Raw genomic sequence first — 11,679 nt, forward strand, 5'->3', positions numbered from 1 at the left:
CTGGGTATGCTCAGACGTGAGTCCCAGGCTCTCCACAGCACTGGAGACAAGCTATCCAGGCTGAAGATGGCTGATAGCCATAAACCGGTCCTTGGATGCTTGATTCCGGTCTGGGAAAGACATGGCTTGGTAGTTCGGACTGGACTGTTCCCATGAGGCACAGGGTCAGAGCTGATTTGCATACAGCCAGTGTCTAACCCAGGGTGGTGTGAAGTACAAAAAAACGATGGATTTAGGCCCAGATCCTTGTACTGGGGTGAATGTATGACATTGTTCTACATTCTGTCCATGAACTGTGTTTTTTGCAATTTTCACCCCGAGTGGGCTGGGTTTGCTCAGACGTGAGTCCCAGGCTCTCCACACCACTGGAGTCAAGCTATCCAGGCTGAAGATGGCTGATAGCCAGAAACCGGTCCTTGGATGCTTGATTCCGGTCTGGGAAAGACATGGCTTGGTAGTTCGGACTGGACTGTTCCCATGAGGCACAGGGTCAGAGCTGATTTGCATACAGCCAGTGTCTAACCCAGGGTGGTGTGGAGTGCAAAAAAACGATGGATTTAGGCCCAGATCCTTGTACTGGGGTGAATGTATGACATTGTTCTACATTCTGTCCATCAACTGTGTTTTTTGCAATTTTCACCCCGAGTGGGCTGGGTATGCTCGGACGTGAGTCCCAGGCTCTCCACACCACTGGAGTCAAGCTATCCAGGCTGAAGATGGCTGATAGCCAGAAACCGGTCCTTGGATGCTTGATTCCGGTCTGGGAAAGACATGGCTGGTAGTTCGGACTGGACTGTTCCCATGAGGCACAGGGTCAGAGCTGATTTGCATACAGCCAGTGTCTAACCCAGGGTGGTGTGGAGTGCAAAAAAACAATGGATTTAGGCCCAGATCCTTGTACTGGGGTGAATGTATGACATTGTTCTACATTCTGTCCATCAACTGTGTTTTTTGCAATTTTCACCCCGAGTGGGCTGGGTATGCTCAGACGTGAGTCCCAGGCTCTCCACACCACTGGAGACAAGCTATCCAGGCTGAAGATGGCTGATAGCCAGAAACCGGTCCTTGGATGCTTGATTCCGGTCTGGGAAAGACATGGCTTGGTAGTTCGGACTGGACTGTTCCCATGAGGCACAGGGTCAGAGCTGATTTGCATACAGCCAGTGTCTAACCCAGGGTAGTGTGGAGTGCAAAAAACCGATGGATTTAGGCCCAGATCCTTGTACTGGGGTGAATGTATGACATTGTTCTACATTCTGTCCATCAACTGTGTTTTTTGCAATTTTCACCCCGAGTGGGCTGCGTATGCTCAGACGTGAGTCCCAGGCTCTCCACACCACTGGAGTCAAGCTATCCAGGCTGAAGATGGCTGATAGCCAGAAACCGGTCCTTGGATGCTTGATTCCGGTCTGGGAAAGACATGGCTTGGTAGTTCGGACTGGACTGTTCCCATGAGGCACAGGGTCAGAGCTGATTTGCATACAGCCAGTGTCTAACCCAGGGTGGTGTGAAGTGGAAAAAGAAGATGGATTTAGGCCCAGATCCTTGTACTGGGGTGAATGTATGACATTGTTCTACATTCTGTCCATCAACTGTGTTTTTTGCAATTTTCACCCCGAGTGGGCTGGGTATGCTCAGACGTGAGTCCCAGGCTCTCCACACCACTGGAGTCAAGCTATCCAGGCTGAAGATGGCTGATAGCCAGAAACCGGTCCTTGGATGCTTGATTCCGGTCTGGGAAAGACATGGCTTGGTAGTTCGGACTGGACTGTTCCAATGAGGCACAGGGTCAGAGCTGATTTGCATACAGCCAGTGTCTAACCCAGGGTGGTGTGGAGTGCAATAAAACGATGGATTTAGGCCCAGATCCTTGTACTGGGGTGAATGTATGACATTGTTCTACATTCTGTCCATCAACTGTGTTTTTTGCATTTTTCACCCCGAGTGGGCTGGGTATGCTCAGACGTGAGTCCCAGGCCCTCCACACCACTGGAGTCAAGCTATCCAGGCTGAAGATGGCTGATAGCCAGAAACCGGTCCTTGGATGCTTGATTCCGGTCTGGGAAAGACATGGCTTGGTAGTTCGGACTGGACTGTTCCCATGAGGCACAGGGTCAGAGCTGATTTGCATACAGCCAGTGTCTAACCCAGGGTGGTGTGGAGTGCAAAAAAACGATGGATTTAGGCCTAGATCCTTGCACTGGGGTGAATGTATGACATTGTTCTACATTCTGTCCATCAACTGTGTTTTTTGCAATTTTCACCCCGAGTGGGCTGGGTATGCTCAGACGTGAGTCCCAGGCTCTCCACACCACTGGAGTCAAGCTATCCAGGCTGAAGATGGCTGATAGCCATAAACCGGTCCTTGGATGCTTGATTCCGGTCTGGGAAAAACTTGGCTTGGTAGTTCGGACTGGACTGTTCCCATGAGGCACATGGTCAGAGCTGATTTGCATACAGCCAGTGTCTAACCCAGGGTGGTGTGGAGTGCGAAAAAACGATGGATTTAGGCCCAGATCCTTGTACTGGGGTGAATGTATGACATTGTTCTACATTCTGTCCATCAACTGTGTTTTTTGCAATTTTCACCCCGAGTGGGCTGGGTATGCTCAGACGTGAGTCCCAGGCTCTCCACACCACTGGAGTCAAGCTATCCAGGCTGAAGATGGCTGATAGCCAGAAACCGGTCCTTGGATGCTTGATTCCGGTCTGGGAAAGACATGGCTTGGTAGTTCGGACTGGACTGTTCCAATGAGGCACAGGGTCAGAGCTGATTTGCATACAGCCAGTGTCTAACCCAGGGTGGTGTGGAGTGCAATAAAACGATGGATTTAGGCCCAGATCCTTGTACTGGGGTGAATGTATGACATTGTTCTACATTCTGTCCATCAACTGTGTTTTTTGCAATTTTCACCCCGAGTGGGCTGGGTATGTTCAGACGTGAGTCCCAGGCCCTCCACACCACTGGAGTCAAGCTATCCAGGCTGAAGATGGCTGATAGCCAGAAACCGGTCCTTGGATGCTTGATTCCGGTCTGGGAAAGACATGGCTTGGTAGTTCGGACTGGACTGTTCCCATGAGGCACAGGGTCAGAGCTGATTTGCATACAGCCAGTGTCTAACCCAGGGTGGTGTGGAGTGCAAAAAAACGATGGATTTAGGCCCAGATCCTTGTACTGGGGTGAATGTATGACATTGTTCTACATTCTGTCCATCAACTGTGTTTTTTGCAATTTTCACCCCGAGTGGGCTGGGTATGCTCAGACGTGAGTCCCAGGCTCTCCACACCACTGGAGTCAAGCTATCCAGGCTGAAGATGGCTGATAGCCAGAAACCGGTCCTTGGATGCTTGATTCCGGTCTGGGAAAGACATGGCTTGGTAGTTCGGACTGGACTGTTCCCATGAGGCACAGGGTCAGAGCTGATTTGCATACAGCCAGTGTCTAACCCAGGGTGGTGTGGAGTGCAAAAAAACGATGGAGTTAGGCCCAGATCCTTGTACTGGGGTGAATGTATGACATTGTTCTACATTCTGTCCATCAACTGTGTTTTTTGCAATTTTCACCCCGAGTGGGCTGGGTATGCTCAGACGTGAGTCCCAGGCTCTCTACACCACTGGAGTCAAGCTATCCAGGCTGAAGATGGCTGATAGCCAGAAACCGGTCCTTGGATGCTTGATTCTGGTCTGGGAAAGACATGGCTTGGTAGTTCGGACTGGACTGTTCCCATGAGGCACAGGGTCAGAGCTGATTTGCATACAACCAGTGTCTAACCCAGGGTGGTGTGGAGTGCAAAAAAACGATGGATTTAGGCCCAGATCCTTGTACTGGGGTGAATGTATGACATTGTTCTACATTCTGTCCATCAACTGTGTTTTTTGCAATTTTCACCCCGAGTGGGCTGGGTATGCTCAGACGTGAGTCCCAGGCTCTCCACACCACTGGAGACAAGCTATCCAGGCTGAAGATGGCTGATAGCCAGAAACCGGTCCTTGGATGCTTGATTCCGGTCTGGGAAAGACATGGCTTGGTAGTTCGGACTGGACTGTTCCCATGAGCCACAGGGTCAGAGCTGATTTGCATACAGCCAGTGTCTAACCCAGGGTGGTGTGGAGTGCAAAAAAACGATGGATTTAGGCCCAGATCCTTGTACTGGGGTGAATGTATGACATTGTTCTACATTCTGTCCATCAACTGTGTTTTTTGCAATTGTATCCCCGAGTGGGCTGGGTATGCTCAGACGTGAGTCCCAGGCTCCCCACACCACTGGAGTCAAGCTATCCAGGCTGAAGATGGCTGATAGCCAGAAACCGGTCCCTGGATGCTTGATTCCGGTCTGGGAAAGACATGGCTTGGTAGTTCGGACTGGACTGTTCCCATGAGGCACAGGGTCAGAGCTGATTTGCATACAGCCAGTGTCTAACCCAGGGTGGTGTGAAGTGCAAAAAAACGATGGATTTAGGCCCAGATCCTTGTACTGGGGTGAATGTATGACATTGTTCTACATTCTGTCCATCAACTGTGTTTTTTGCAATTTTCACCCCGAGTGGGCTGGGTTTGCTCAGACGTGAGTCCCAGGCTCTCCACACCACTGGAGTCAAGCTATCCAGGCTGAAGATGGCTGATAGCCAGAAACCGGTCCTTGGATGCTTGATTCCGGTCTGGGAAAGACATGGCTTGGTAGTTCGGACTGGACTGTTCCCATGAGGCACAGGGTCAGAGCTGATTTGCATACAGCCAGTGTCTAACCCAGGGTGGTGTGGAGTGCAAAAAAACGATGGATTTAGGCCCAGATCCTTGTACTGGGGTGAATGTATGACATTGGTCTACATTCTGTCCATCAACTGTGTTTTTTGCAATTTTCACCCCGAGTGGGCTGGGTATGCTCGGACGTGAGTCCCAGGCTCTCCACACCACTGGAGTCAAGCTATCCAGGCTGAAGATGGCTGATAGCCAGAAACCGGTCCTTAGATGCTTGATTCCGTTCTGGGAAAGACATGGCTTGGTAGTTCGGACTGGACTGTTCCCATGAGGCACAGGGTCAGAGCTGATTTGCATACAGCCAGTGTCTAACCCAGGGTGGTGTGGAGTGCAAAAAAACGATGGATTTAGGCCCAGATCCATGTACTGGGGTGAATGTATGACATTGTTCTACATTCTGTCCATCAACTGTGTTTTTTGCAATTTTCACCCCGAGTGGGCTGGGTATGCTCAGACGTGAGTCCCAGGCTCTCCACACCACTGGAGACAAGCTATCCAGGCTGAAGATGGCTGATAGCCAGAAACCGGTCCTTTGATGCTTGATTCCGGTCTGGGAAAGACATGGCTTGGTAGTTCGGACTGGACTGTTCCCATGAGGCACAGGGTCAGAGCTGATTTGCATACAGCCAGTGTCTAACCCAGGGTGGTGTGAAGTGCAAAAAAACGATGGATTTAGGCCCAGATCCTTGTACTGGGGTGAATGTATGACATTGTTCTACATTCTGTCCATCAACTGTGTTTTTTGCAATTTTCACCCCGAGTGGGCTGGGTATGCTCAGACGTGAGTCCCAGGCTCTCCACACCACTGGAGACAAGCTATCCAGGCTGAAGATGGCTGATAGCCAGAAACCGGTCCTTGGATGCTTTATTCCGGTCTGGGAAAGACATGGCTTGGTAGTTCGGACTGGACTGTTCCCATGAGGCACAGGGTCAGAGCTGATTTGCATACAGCCAGTGTCTAACCCAGGGTGGTGTGAAGTGCAAAAAAACAATGGATTTAGGGCCAGATCCTTGTACTGGGGTGAATGTATGACATTGTTCTACATTCTGTCCATCAACTGTGTTTTTTGCAATTTTCACCCCGAGTGGGCTGGGTTTGCTCAGACATGAGTCCCAGGCTCTCCACACCACTGGAGTCAAGCTATCCAGGCTGAAGATGGCTGATAGCCAGAAACCGGTCCTTGGATGCTTGATTCCGGTCTGGGAAAGACATGGCTTGGTAGTTCGGACTGGACTGTTCCCATGAGGCACAGGGTCAGGGCTGATTTGCATACAGCCAGTGTCTAACCCAGGGTGGTGTGGAGTGCAAAAAAACGATGGATTTAGGCCCAGATCCTTGTACTGGGGTGAATGTATGACATTGTTCTACATTCTGTCCATCAACTGTGTTTTTTGCAATTTTCACCCCGAGTGGGCTGGGTATGCTCGGACGTGAGTCCCAGGCTCTCCACACCACTGGAGTCAAGCTATCCAGGCTGAAGATGGCTGATAGCCAGAAACCGGTCCTTGGATGCTTGATTCCGGTCTGGGAAAGACATGGCTTGGTAGTTCGGACTGGACTGTTCCCATGAGGCACAGGGTCAGAGCTGATTTGCATACAGCCAGTATCTAACCCAGGGTGGTGTGGAGTGCAAAAAAACGATGGATTTAGGCCCAGATCCTTGTACTTTGGTGAATGTATGACATTGTTCTACATTCTGTCCATCAACTGTGTTTTTTGCAATTTTCACCCCGAGTGGGCTGGGTATGCTCAGACGTGAGTCCCAGGCTCTCCACACCACTGGAGACAAGCTATCCAGGCTGAAGATGGCTGATAGCCAGAAACCGGTCCTTGGATGCTTGATTCCGGTCTGGGAAAGACATGGCTTGGTAGTTCGGACTGGACTGTTCCCATGAGGCACAGGGTCAGAGCTGATTTGCATACAGCCAGTGTCTAACCCAGGGTGGTGTGGAGTGCAAAAAAACTATGGATTTAGGCCCAGATCCTTGTACTGGGGTGAATGTATGACATTGGTCTACATTCTGTCCATCAACTGTGTTTTTTGCAATTTTCACCCCGAGTGGGCTGGGTATGCTCGGACGTGAGTCCCAGGCTCTCCACACCACTGGAGTCAAGCTATCCAGGCTGAAGATGGCTGATAGCCAGAAACCGGTCCTTAGATGCTTGATTCCGGTCTGGGAAAGACATGGCTTGGTAGTTCGGACTGGACTGTTCCCATGAGGCACAGGGTCAGAGCTGATTTGCATACAGCCAGTGTCTAACCCAGGGTGGTGTGGAGTGCAAAAAAACGATGGATTTAGGCCCAGATCCATGTACTGGGGTGAATGTATGACATTGTTCTACATTCTGTCCATCAACTGTGTTTTTTGCAATTTTCACCCCGAGTGGGCTGGGTATGCTCAGACGTGAGTCCCAGGCTCTCCACACCACTGGAGACAAGCTATCCAGGCTGAAGATGGCTGATAGCCAGAAACCGGTCCTTGGATGCTTGATTCCGGTCTGGGAAAGACATGGCTTGGTAGTTCGGACTGGACTGTTCCCATGAGGCACAGGGTCAGAGCTGATTTGCATACAGCCAGTGTCTAACCCAGGGTGGTGTGAAGTGCAAAAAAACGATGGATTTAGGCCCAGATCCTTGTACTGGGGTGAATGTATGACATTGTTCTACATTCTGTCCATCAACTGTGTTTTTTGCAATTTTCACCCCGAGTGGGCTGGGTATGCTCAGACGTGAGTCCCAGGCTCTCCACACCACTGGAGACAAGCTATCCAGGCTGAAGACGGCTGATAGCCAGAAACCGGTCCTTGGATGCTTTATTCCGGTCTGGGAAAGACATGGCTTGGTAGTTCGGACTGGACTGTTCCCATGAGGCACAGGGTCAGAGCTGATTTGCATACAGCCAGTGTCTAACCCAGGGTGGTGTGAAGTGCAAAAAAACGATGGATTTAGGGCCAGATCCTTGTACTGGGGTGAATGTATGACATTGTTCTACATTCTGTCCATCAACTGTGTTTTTTGCAATTTTCACCCCGAGTGGGCTGGGTTTGCTCAGACATGAGTCCCAGGCTCTCCACACCACTGGAGTCAAGCTATCCAGGCTGAAGATGGCTGATAGCCAGAAACCGGTCCTTGGATGCTTGATTCCGGTCTGGGAAAGACATGGCTTGGTAGTTCGGACTGGACTGTTCCCATGAGGCACAGGGTCAGGGCTGATTTGCATACAGCCAGTGTCTAACCCAGGGTGGTGTGGAGTGCAAAAAAACGATGGATTTAGGCCCAGATCCTTGTACTGGGGTGAATGTATGACATTGTTCTACATTCTGTCCATCAACTGTGTTTTTTGCAATTTTCACCCCGAGTGGGCTGGGTATGCTCGGACGTGAGTCCCAGGCTCTCCACACCACTGGAGTCAAGCTATCCAGGCTGAAGATGGCTGATAGCCAGAAACCGGTCCTTGGATGCTTGATTCCGGTCTGGGAAAGACATGGCTTGGTAGTTCGGACTGGACTGTTCCCATGAGGCACAGGGTCAGAGCTGATTTGCATACAGCCAGTGTCTAACCCAGGGTGGTGTGGAGTGCAAAAAAACGATGGATTTAGGCCCAGATCCTTGTACTGGGGTGAATGTATGACATTGTTCTACATTCTGTCCATCAACTGTGTTTTTTGCAATTTTCACCCCGAGTGGGCTGGGTATGCTCAGACGTGAGTCCCAGGCTCTCCACACCACTGGAGACAAGCTATCCAGGCTGAAGATGGCTGATAGCCAGAAACCGGTCCTTGGATGCTTGATTCCGGTCTGGGAAAGACATGGCTTGGTAGTTCGGACTGGACTGTTCCCATGAGGCACAGGGTCAGAGCTGATTTGCATACAGCCAGTGTCTAACCCAGGGTAGTGTGGAGTGCAAAAAACCGATGGATTTAGGCCCAGATCCTTGTACTGGGGTGAATGTATGACATTGTTCTACATTCTGTCCATCAACTGTGTTTTTTGCAATTTTCACCCCGAGTGGGCTGGGTATGCTCAGACGTGAGTCCCAGGCTCTCCACACCACTGGAGTCAAGCTATCCAGGCTGAAGATGGCTGATAGCCAGAAACCGGTCCTTGGATGCTTGATTCCGGTCTGGGAAAGACATGGCTTGGTAGTTCGGACTGGACTGTTCCCATGAGGCACAGGGTCAGAGCTGATTTGCATGCAGCCAGTGTCTAACCCAGGGTGGTGTGAAGTGCAAAAAAACGATGGATTTAGGCCCAGATCCTTGTACTGGGGTGAATGTATGACATTGTTCTACATTCTGTCCATCAACTGTGTTTTTTGCAATTTTCACCCCGAGTGGGCTGGGTATGCTCAGACGTGAGTCCCAGGCTCTCCACACCACTGGAGTCAAGCTATCCAGGCTGAAGATGGCTGATAGCCAGAAACCGGTCCTTGGATGCTTGATTCCGGTCTGGGAAAGACATGGCTTGGTAGTTCGGACTGGACTGTTCCAATGAGGCACAGGGTCAGAGCTGATTTGCATACAGCCAGTGTCTAACCCAGGGTGGTGTGGAGTGCAATAAAACGATGGATTTAGGCCCAGATCCTTGTACTGGGGTGAATGTATGACATTGTTCTACATTCTGTCCATCAACTGTGTTTTTTGCAATTTTCACCCCGAGTGGGCTGGGTATGTTCAGACGTGAGTCCCAGGCCCTCCACACCACTGGAGTCAAGCTATCCAGGCTGAAGATGGCTGATAGCCAGAAACCGGTCCTTGGATGCTTGATTCCGGTCTGAGAAAGACATGGCTTGGTAGTTCGGACTGGACTGTTCCCATGAGGCACAGGGTCAGAGCTGATTTGCATACAGCCAGTGTCTAACCCAGGGTGGTGTGGAGTGCAAAAAACGATGGATTTAGGCCCAGATCCTTGTACTGGGGTGAATGTATGACATTGTTCTACATTCTGTCCATCAACTGTGTTTTTTGCAAATTTCACCCCGAGTGGGCTGGGTATGCTCAGACGTGAGTCCCAGGCTCTCCACACCACTGGAGTCAAGCTATCCAAGCTGAAGATTGCTGATAGCCAGAAACCGGTCCTTGGATGCTTGATTCCGGTCTGGGAAAGACATGGCTTGGTAGTTCGGACTGGACTGTTCCCATGAGGCACAGGGTCAGAGCTCATTTGCATACAGCCAGTGTCTAACCCAGGGTGGTGTGGAGTGCAAAAAAAGATGGATTTAGGCCCAGATCCTTGTACTGGGGTGAATGTATGACATTGTTCTACATTCCGTCCATCAACTGTGTTTTTTGCAATTTTCACCCCGAGTGGGCTGGGTATGCTCAGACGTGAGTCCCAGGCTCTCCACACCACTGGAGTCAAGCTATCCAGGCTGAAGATGGCTGATAGCCAGAAACCGGTCCTTGGATGCTTGATTCCGGTCTGGGAAAGACATGGCTTGGTAGTTCGGACTGGACTGTTCCCATGAGGCACAGGGTCAGAGCTGATTTGCATACAGCCAGTGTCTAACCCAGGGTGGTGTGGAGTGCAAAAAAACGATGGATTTAGGCCCAGATCCTTGTACTGGGGTGAATGTATGACATTGTTCTACATTCTGTCCATCAACTGTGTTTTTTGCAATTTTCACCCCGAGTGGGCTGGGTATGCTCAGACGTGAGTCCCAGGCTCTCCACACCACTGGAGACAAGCTATCCAGGCTGAAGATGGCTGATAGCCAGAAACCGGTCCTTGGATGCTTGATTCCGGTCTGGGAAAGACATGGCTTGGTAGTTCGGACTGGACTGTTCCCATGAGGCACAGGGTCAGAGCTGATTTGCATACAGCCAGTGTCTAACCCAGGGTAGTGTGGAGTGCAAAAAACCGATGGATTTAGGCCCAGATCCTTGTACTGGGGTGAATGTATGACATTGTTCTACATTCTGTCCATCAACTGTGTTTTTTGCAATTTTCACCCCGAGTGGGCTGGGTATGCTCAGACGTGAGTCCCAGGCTCTCCACACCACTGGAGTCAAGCTATCCAGGCTGAAGATGGCTGATAGCCAGAAACCGGTCCTTGGATGCTTGATTCCGGTCTGGGAAAGACATGGCTTGGTAGTTCGGACTGGACTGTTCCCATGAGGCACAGGGTCAGAGCTGATTTGCATGCAGCCAGTGTCTAACCCAGGGTGGTGTGAAGTGCAAAAAAACGATGGATTTAGGCCCAGATCCTTGTACTGGGGTGAATGTATGACATTGTTCTACATTCTGTCCATCAACTGTGTTTTTTGCAATTTTCACCCCGAGTGGGCTGGGTATGCTCAGACGTGAGTCCCAGGCTCTCCACACCACTGGAGTCAAGCTATCCAGGCTGAAGATGGCTGATAGCCAGAAACCGGTCCTTGGATGCTTGATTCCGGTCTGGGAAAGACATGGCTTGGTAGTTCGGACTGGACTGTTCCAATGAGGCACAGGGTCAGAGCTGATTTGCATACAGCCAGTGTCTAACCCAGGGTGGTGTGGAGTGCAATAAAACGATGGATTTAGGCCCAGATCCTTGTACTGGGGTGAATGTATGACATTGTTCTACATTCTGTCCATCAACTGTGTTTTTTGCAAATTTCACCCCGAGTGGGCTGGGTATGCTCAGACGTGAGTCCCAGGCTCTCCACACCACTGGAGTCAAGCTATCCAAGCTGAAGATGGCTGATAGCCAGAAACCGGTCCTTGGATGCTTGATTCCGGTCTGGGAAAGACATGGCTTGGTAGTTCGGACTGGACTGTTCCCATGAGGCACAGGGTCAGAGCTAATTTGCATACAGCCAGTGTCTAACCCAGGGTGGTGTGGAGTGCAAAAAAAGATGGATTTAGGCCCAGATCCTTGTACTGGGGTGAATGTATGACATTGTTCTACATTCCGTCCATCAACTGTGTTTTTTGCAA

The sequence above is a fragment of the Lissotriton helveticus genome, chromosome 8 (genome assembly GCF_964261635.1).
Source record: "Lissotriton helveticus chromosome 8, aLisHel1.1, whole genome shotgun sequence".
Classification (NCBI taxonomy): Eukaryota; Metazoa; Chordata; class Amphibia; order Caudata; family Salamandridae; genus Lissotriton; species Lissotriton helveticus.